At 44.9% G+C, this 9369-nt stretch overlaps 1 pseudogene; it reads left to right on the top strand.

Annotated features, from left to right (window-relative positions):
- Window positions 1–2749, top strand: part of LOC101569721 — a 12060-nt pseudogene extending 9311 nt beyond the window's left edge.
- Window positions 2750–9369: the final 6620 nt, after the last annotated feature.

Below are 9369 nucleotides of genomic sequence, written 5' to 3'. Positions count from 1 at the left end.
TTTTTTTTTGCAGTACCAGATATTGAACTCAGGACCCTGCACTTGCCAGGCAGGTGCTTACTCTACTGAGCTACCTCCCCAGCCCCAGGCTACATTTATTAACACCAAACATTAAATCTGGTTCTTTCACAGGGTACAATGGCCCATGTCTGTTATCCCAGCCATTCTGAACCTGTGGCAGGAGTTCGTGTTCACCCAGCATCTCCAGGTCAGCCTGCACAATGCAGTAATAGCTATCTTCCAAAAAAACAAAACAAACAAACAAAAAAGATAAAGAAAAAAAGAGGAAAGCCACAAATTTGGTTGCTCACTGAAACAAAAAAAGTAAGACAGAAAAGAGAAAAAAACCAAATTAGCCTTAGCACTTGAGTATAGAATTGAATACAAATATTGAGTATAGAATTTCAGTCGCGGATACCCAAATAGTTTGTTTTGCTCTTTAAAATCTTACTGCAGATGAGCCAGTGTTGAACTCGACATGTATTTGAAGTGCTATACTTCTACAATTAGTAAATGGTCAAACTTTGTTTTACATCATTCTCTTTAACTAGCTATTGAATGTAGGTCTCACAGCCAAGAAAAATTCCATTGGTGAAATGAATGAAACTGGTAAGAGCAGACATGATTCAATTAATTTTTTAAAAAAGTCCTGGCTTCTTGACCTGGATAGTAACATATTCATGATTGTCTTTAACAAGTTCAAGTCAATGAATTATTATGGAAAGGATGGTGAATAGATATTTTTCATTCTAATAAAGGGCCCAGGGGGGAACTGTCCATCAATGGCTTTGAGCCTGAAAAGCAATAGTTGCCAGTAACCCTTCAATTATGTGGTCATAAGAAGTTTTCCTGACCTGGCAAAATGAACAAGTATGGTGTGTGTGTGTGTGTGTGTGTGTGTGTGTGTGTGTGTGTGTGTGTGTTGAGAGATTAAAAATACAGAAATAGGTCTTTCTCAAATGGGAAGGAGATCAAGGAATGAAAGGAGGAGGTGGAGGGGAAAGAGGATGAGGGGAACGAGCGCGTGTCGTATACGTGTACCAACTCCACAAAAGAAACCTATGCATGTGTCGCAAACATGTACCAGAAAAAGGAAGGGGGTCAAGAGATGGGAGGAACGCAGAAGGAGAGAAGGGAGAGGTAATTTTTTTAAAGGCAGGAAAGCTGTGTTTCCCATGTAGGGATTACCTGCTGGCAAGCAATGTAAATGTTATGTACTGCCTACATGTACTAAAAATTTTATTTTTTTAAGAAGTTGGCAAATGGCAATGCGCACATGTGCTCTAAGTAAGCTGCATGCAGGGGCCACCCGCTGGGGCGGGCAGCGCACGAGGACCGCACAGCTCTGGTGCAGCAGCACGGGCAGCTGCTTCCTGGGCTTCCCCAAGGCTCAGCCTCTGCCCACGTTGGGCTCCCTCGCCCCTTGGCCAGCCCACGCTGAGGGAAACTTCTAATTGCTCTGCCGTTATCGAAAATTTGAAATGCTCACTGTGGAGATTAAACTCTCATCTCTTTGATGTCTGCGTTCACCAAACTAATTACAGAGCTAATAATAATCTACCCTTTGTTTCAGAGCACTAATAAATGGCTGTCACTTCCCATTTTACCTGCCTTGGTACACGTCCCCTAGGAGGAGAAAACCCAGAGTGTCACTACTTACTGAGCAACTGCTGAGCATGTATTTATTACCTCATTTATTAGCTCCTCAAAACAACATGTGCAGTGTTACTGCCTTTAACAGAACTATAAACTGAGGCACAGGTAGGCAAAATAACTTAATCAAAAACTTAAAATCTGTAAATACAGAACTAGGTTCCAAAATGTAAGTGGGAGCTCCAAGCATATGATCCTAACTTTCACACTACTACCTTCCCATACACTGACTTCGCCATTTCACTGTGAATCACATTTGCGTAAAATTGCTATTGTGCACATCTTCTTTGTACAAATAAGGCTTCATTTTAAGATGATGTATTTGCTAGAGGGAGGCCCCGCTGAGCTGCAGAAGGCGAGCTGGGGGCCGCCCCACTCAGAGAGCTGGGAAAGCCGCTGAGTCTCACTGGTGAGATTTCTCACAGTCCCCAGCTAAGTGTCTTTCTGCCCTGCTGGCCTCGGCAGCCAAGGCCACGCTGCCTCCCTGTCACGCTGCCTCCCTACCACCGCTATGGAATGAACCGCCCAGGCTCCCTGGGAGATAAGAAGATGAACCGCCAGGGATCCCGTGGCACCCTGTAGTTGTGGAACCCATCTCTGACGAACATTGGCTCCTGTTCTGTGGGGATGTGGTGGAGATCCTAGAAGGCAAGGATGCTGGGAAGCAGGGCAATGTGGTTCAAGTCATCCGACGACAAAACTGGGTGTTCTGGGGGGCTCAACACACATTTCCACTACGTTGGCAGGACCAAGGATTCTCGGGGAACCATGATTCCTAGTGAAGCCTGCTCACTCCACAACCAGGTCAGACTTGTGGAGCCTGAGAACAGGAAACCTGCTGAGACTGAGTGGGAGTTTACTGAGGCACGAGAGCAAGTTTGAGTCTCTACAAGATCAGGAAGAATCATCCCCAACTCTGAGTTTCCAAGAGCTGACGGCATCATCCCTGAAACATGGATCGATGACCCCAAAGACACACCCAGGGACAATACCCAAGAAAGAACATATGTGCCTCGTCTAAAGGTGCCGGAGGAAGCGTGATGGAGGCCGTGGGGGTCCAGAAGTGAGGAGACACGAGAAAGCCTACTGGTGCTGAGCCCGAAGCAGCAGCAGCTTCCACGTCTCAGCTGTGAAGGTCGAGGTGCCTGTTCCTCAGATGCTAGTAAAATGCTGTGAGTCATAAATAAATAAATAAATAAATAAATAAATAAATAAATGATATATTTGCTAGAGGCAGTCTCAGACTTCAATTAGGTAAATATTATATTCAAACTTAATACTTTAGCATTTCTGCGTACTGTTTCTGACATATATATGTTAAAATATCCCCTTATCGCTGATTCTGATTTTTCCTTACATTTTTCTGATTTGTAGCAATGCTAAACTATATATATATATGTATGGTACAGGGTCTCGCTGCACAGCTCAGGCTTGTAGTGATCCTCCTGTTTTCAGCATCCCCAGTCAGTGCTGGGATTACAGGAATGCGTGGCCAGTCCAGGTCTCAGTGGCCGACTCAGCAAGCCCGGTGTGGGGCCTGGGCCACATGCGGTACCAGGACTGAACCCCAGTACCTGTGCTTGCCTAAGCAGCTGAGCTATTTCGCCCACCAGCTAAACTATATGTTAAGCATAAAAACACCAAAAGGCAAAATATTTCAGAATAGCCAATACTAAAATCTCTGAACTTTTCCAAAGAAAATGTGTAGCTCTATTTGTGGATATCTAATTTGAATTTGAAGCAATTTGACATTGAAGGATTCTTTTTTTTTTTTTTCTCACTCAGAATGCCTTCAGGGCAGGTTTGGCTGGCTTGAATTCTGGGGATCGAACCACAGCAATCTGAGCTGACTGTTTGTTTAAGCAGGCTCTTAAAGAACTGAGCTAACGGGACGGGAGATGGCTCAGTAGAATAAGTGCTTCCCTGGCAAGCACAAGGGCTTGACTTCAACCCCCAGTTCAAAAAAAAAAAAAAAAAAAAAACTGAGCTAAGGGGCAGGACCCTGCAATTTGACATTGTATTATAAACTGCATTGACTCTTTTGTAATAAAAACTGTAATTATTTTTCCTGAATTTTGTCATTATTCTCTGTTTTTATTATTTTCTTTTTCTTTAGTAGTGAATGTTATGGTTTGTGCCTAGTTGTTCTCCCAAAGCCTCATGCAGTCGTGGGGTGGGGGCTTCTGGAGTTTGAGATTAGCTCATGATCCACTGGGATTATGGGTGCTAGTACTGCTGGGATTATGGGTGTGAGTGCTACACCCAGCCTGGGGTGGAGAGCCTGAATGTAACGGAGGGGAGGCAGAGAGACACACTTCCTCTCTGTCGCCACTGTGGCTGCTGCTCCTCTTGCTCTCTGCTGCCACCAGGAACGGCTGCCCTCTGCCCCACGCCACGCTGCCTTGGAGCCAGCCGAGCATGGGATGAAATCTCCAGTAACTGTGAGCTGAATAAACCTTTCCTGACTTCATTTTGAGTGTCGGGTATTTGTCCCAGCAACAAAAGAAGAGTAACTGAGACAGTAAAATAGCAATTTACCTGTGGCCTCACTTTGTAGGACCTATGGTGGCTTAGAATAAGGACATTCTGTAGTGTGTCTCAGATTCCCCTCCTGTGAAAAGCACGATCAGTGTAAGGATATCATACTTTTGATTGGGTAATGTGTTTCCAAAGTCCTCTTTATATTAAACAAATAATGAATACATTTCATGGTCTGTTTTCAAATTGAAACACTGATGTGTAATCAAGCTATCCTTAAAGCTACCTTCTTCAGGCTGGAGAGACAGCTTAGCACCCTAACCACCTCCCTAGGCAAGCGCAGGGACCAGATTTGGTCTGCAGCACCACATGCCACGCCGACCTTCCCCAGGGCACAGGGAGCCGGCCACTGAATCCAGGCTTAGTGGCTCACGCCTGAAATCCCAGCACTGGGGAGGCTGAAAACAGTAGGCTCACTATGAGTTTGAGCTATGTAGTGAGACCCTGCATCAAATACATAAAAACAAAGTAAAAAATGAAAAGTCAACAGTAAAGATACAAAACTAAGCACATTTGCTTTATTTATCTGAATAAGGAAGCTGCTTATTTTACTTCTAGCCACAAACACTGAATACTGTACTAGAGTGACGTCACCCCACGCAGGTGCAGAAGGAAAGTCACTTTAAGAGGTGCTCCTGTGGCTCCCGGGCGGGGCCCCCAACGTGCAGTTCTCTGGAGAGCTGTGCCTGTCACGGACACGTGGAGTTCTTCAGTGTCTCTCATGAGCGGCAGTGCCGTCTGTCCCCCGTCCACCCAAGTCCACCCGCCCTCACCACAACTGCCGCTTCTAAGCACTGCACGAATTGGCTGCATCGCCCAAGTGCTGCCCGGGGCGGGGGTGACACCGAAAAGGGACTTTGCCAGGAGGACACGCATGAGTCTAACGCTCACCAAATACCAAAGAGGAGAATAAAGCCGTGGTTGCCCACATTTTGGAGATTCCGCTCCTCTAGCGCTGAACCTGTGTGTCTCTTCATTCATTTGCAATGGGTTAACTGCATCTTGTGCTGTAACTATAGAAAACTATCAGGTACCCCCTTACGCTTCCTGTTACCTACCCTAGAGAACGTGTTCCCACCCTCTGTTTAAGGCTGTTTAGTAACGAGTAGCTGAGTAACTGTCTCCCTCCCCTCCCTAATCTCATCCAACAGTTACAAATGTTCTAGGACTGCAAAAATTACTAAGGCCATAAGATTACCCTGACCTTGATTGCTTTACATACAAACATCCAAATTCCGTGGCCAAGACTGTTCTGTCAAGTCCCCCAAGATTAAGTTCTTCCTCTTTCAGAATGTCACACACCCCTGCCCCCAATCTTATCTGCAGGCCAGAATGTGGTTTTTCACTTTAAAAGCCCAGACAACCTTGCTTCACCGCTGGTTAGCACCTCCCTGCGTGGAGTGCGGCTGGTTAGTCCAGCCTGGCTAATAAACTGCTCTCCAAATTTTAATCTGTTCTGCTCTCGGCCTCTTATTTAATTCGAACGCGGCGCACATTCATAAATTTTTTGAAGTTATTATAGCTTCAGAAGCAAAAGAGCAAAAAAAAGAAAAATCAAAATACAATGCAGAGGAATTGAAAACACAGTCAGATCAGTCACTGGACAGGACAACTACAAATAAATGACACAGTACACTGATATAAAATGAGAAAACGATGACAGTGCATGTAATAAGTATGCCACAAATAGCGAAAAGCCCAGCCAGGGCAGAATGTAAGTTGCTCTTGGGCAGGGGCTTCCCCGACACGCTAGAGGATACTTTGTGTCTGGTTATTGCCCACCACGTCCACCCACACTGAGCAGAAGGTGGAAACACTTCCCGAGTAGGGGACTGCTAAGCACAAGTTCGAGACACCTCTGTCAATTTGTTTAAGTTAATTCACTTTAGAGAACACTTACAGTGCACAGCTGTTCTGCTGGCTACGAGGCGCACGAGCATGGCCAAGCAGGGCCACTGTCAAAGAGAATTCACCTTCCATCAGAGCTAGTTCTCAGTCCTCATGTCTCAAAATGGAACTGCAACTAATTGAAGACAGCAATATGCAATGTAACAATGACTGTTGAGTTTCCATCATTTTATTTAGTGAAATTCTGTATCATTTCTAATGGAATCTTTTGGTACTTTTTTTTATTCTCTAAAAATTAAAAAATAATTAACAGAACTAGTTTTTTTTTTTTTTCATTTTTCTTTTTCAGAACTAGTTTTTGAGTGTATAGTCTTTAAACAAACAAAAACCTAAAGAGGGGGCCAGTGAGATAGCTCAGCAGATCAAGCGCCTGCTTTGGCAAGTACAGGGACCAGCGTTCAATAACCGGTCCCATATGCTGGGCCGGTCCCACCCCAGGATGCACTGAGCTCGTGACCAAGTTCAGCATGGTGGCAAAAGCCTGCCATCCCAGCACAGGGGACACTGAAAACAGGAGGATCACTACGAGTCTGAGCTGCATAGTGAGACCCTGTACCAACTACACACAAATAAAAATAAAATAAATAAAAAATAAAAACCTAAAGAGGAAAAGAAGCCCGAGTTCCAGACACAGCTTACAGGTATGTAGCACAGCTCCTGAAACAGGGATGTGATCAACAGCCCCCAGAGCATTAGGAATGGCTATCCTAATAATTCAATAACAATGTTTTCACATAATTCTAATAATTTTTAACAGTGTTTGGGGGAGCAGGATGGTTATGTGGAAAAAAACCACCAGGTTATAAGTTTAAAAATTGGGTTTTAGTTAATGTTCTTTGGCTAACTTACAATATTTACTTGCAAAATTTAATTTCACTTGAGTGGATTAAACATCTCTAGCTGGGAAAGGTGAAATTAAAATGATCTACCGCCCCCTTCAACACTAGTCCAACAATTTAGCCAGTCGTTAGGAAAGCAGGAAGAACCGGGGTCAGCGTCCTGGCCACGTGGCTGGCTGCCCACAGTGGCACAGGCTGGCCTCGGAGAGTGGGACCACGCTCCTGCCGGCCGACCGAAGCACTCGGTGGAGAAGACGCTTATTGCCGTTAATTTGGGGGATAAGTGCAAATACATCAGGCACTCTCATCTAAGTCTCACCTTCTATTTTAAAATATTTTCTTGTTAGATGGAGGTCACATTTCTGGCCACACAAAATATTCCAAATACAAATTTAATCCTCCCGTGGCTCCGTTCATCCTTAAAACTCCATTTAGGTCTCCGTGTCAATGAGTCTGATTTTTCAAAACTCATTTTTGATTTTTTTTTTCTTTTTGTATTTAGGACAAGGTGTACCGGGTGTGCAGGGTCTCACTGCATAGATCGGACCTGTAGTGATCCTCCTGTTTACAGCCTCCCAAGTGCTGGGATATGGGCTCGGGCCACCGTGCCAGGTCTCAGTCGCCATCTCAGCATGCCCCGGGGGCAGGGCTGGCACAGCAGGCCTGGGGATCAAACACTCTGCCCCTGCATCTGCCTAAGCAGGCGCTTGAATCCGCTGAGCTATTTGGCCCGTCATGATATGTTTCTTCAAATGTGGAATGTAGCAAAAAATCATTGCATCAGTTGCTAATTGTTATACTGTGGTCCTCCAGTGTGCTCTTGTGCCTTTAAAGTAGTGAGCTACTTTATTCCAAAATAAAATACTGGGCTGGAAACCTGTTCATGGTTGAGTTGAACTAAGATTTCTTGTAACTTCCATCTGTTACTGTACTTTGTATTGACCACATATTTAACCTCTGGCTTATGCATGTAAACCTTTATTTAACTTATTCATTTGGTGTTCCCAGGAGATGAGATAAAAGGATCCTTACTTGTGTTACTATGTAAGTGTGCGTGATGGTGTGACCACCCTGAAGCCTTAAGCACGCGCAGCAATCCAACCATTCCCACGCACTTCCTTTCTTAAGAGGTTTCCTTCCAGGCTTCTGCCTCCTGTGCGTAAGTAAACACCATGGATCTTCTTTCACAGACGCTGTCAGCCTCTGAGCAGCCATTGTCCTCCCACGGAATCAGGAATGATGTGTCATTTCTTACCTATGATTAGGTTTCCAGACACACACACACACACACACACACACACACACACCCCTTCCCTTCCCTCCTCAGTGAAGAGACACGCCATAGAATGGTGAAAGTTTCTTGCCAGCTACTCATCAGATAAATGACCAAAATCTAGAATATACGAAAAACTCAAAAGAATTAGGTCCTCCAAATTTAGAGACCCAGTTAAAATATGGCCAGCTGAAGTGGAAAGGAGCCTTTCAGATGAAGCACGAAAGGCCAATCGACACAAGAAAACGTGTTCAACACTGCTGAGCGTAAGATCAACGCGGATCAAAGCAACACTGCGCTTTGTCTCCCGCCTGCACGAGCGCCTGTATTCGGGAAGTCACGGGACAACACACGCGCGACGGACTGTGGCGGAAGGCGAGCGCAGAGTTGCGCGCGTGCATGAAGTCACCCTGTAACGCGAGGCGCTGCACTCTCCGGCCGCACCTGCGTGGTGTGGGGAAGCGATGCACGCCCTGGTTCGCGCCCACCCTCCTGTTGCCCCTTCACCCTCTCCTCCTGCTGCTTTCCTCTGAATTCCGCACTGTAGGAGCACACACGATATTTATCTTTCTGAGTCTGAGTATTTTTCTCCACACACACCACAGAGTCCCATGCAGTGATGAAGAGGAGTGACGTGCCAACTGCAGGGAAATTCATGAGTGACTTCGTGGCTGACTGTCTATGCCGCTAGTAGAGTAACAACCCTCAAGCCTAGAAGAAGCGGGAATTTTGCCTTGAGAATGTGTGAGTCCCTCCGCCGCAGCACCGCAGCACCTCTGCCTCACCATTATGCTGTCCATATAACGTGAAAAAAAAAAAATGTGGGTATTTCTGTTTTCAGGGTAGAAATAAAATGTTTTTCAGTATGCTTTGCAAACAAAATTAATAAATATTGGTTTGTTCTAAATAAATCTTCATTATCTTAGTTGGTTTGATTTCTACAGAGTATTAAGTAATAGATCTAAGCATGAGTCTATATAATCAACCTACTTCAGAGAAATGGCAAAAAGAAAGAAAACATCTGTTTTGGAAGTATTTTTTATATTGACTAATAATATATATATATTTTTTCCTGATCAAGCCTCGTTTATTTAGGGGAGGTTCTGGGTATATATAGGGGGTGATGGAATGAGGAAGTCTCGGCTCTTGGGGTCAGCA

The sequence above is a fragment of the Octodon degus genome, unplaced genomic scaffold, assembly GCF_000260255.1.
Source record: "Octodon degus isolate 3935 unplaced genomic scaffold, OctDeg1.0 scaffold00034, whole genome shotgun sequence".
In the NCBI taxonomy this organism is placed as follows: domain Eukaryota; kingdom Metazoa; phylum Chordata; class Mammalia; order Rodentia; family Octodontidae; genus Octodon; species Octodon degus.
Note: the sequence above shows the minus strand (reverse complement) of the source record. Positions and strands in the feature narration are given on the sequence as shown.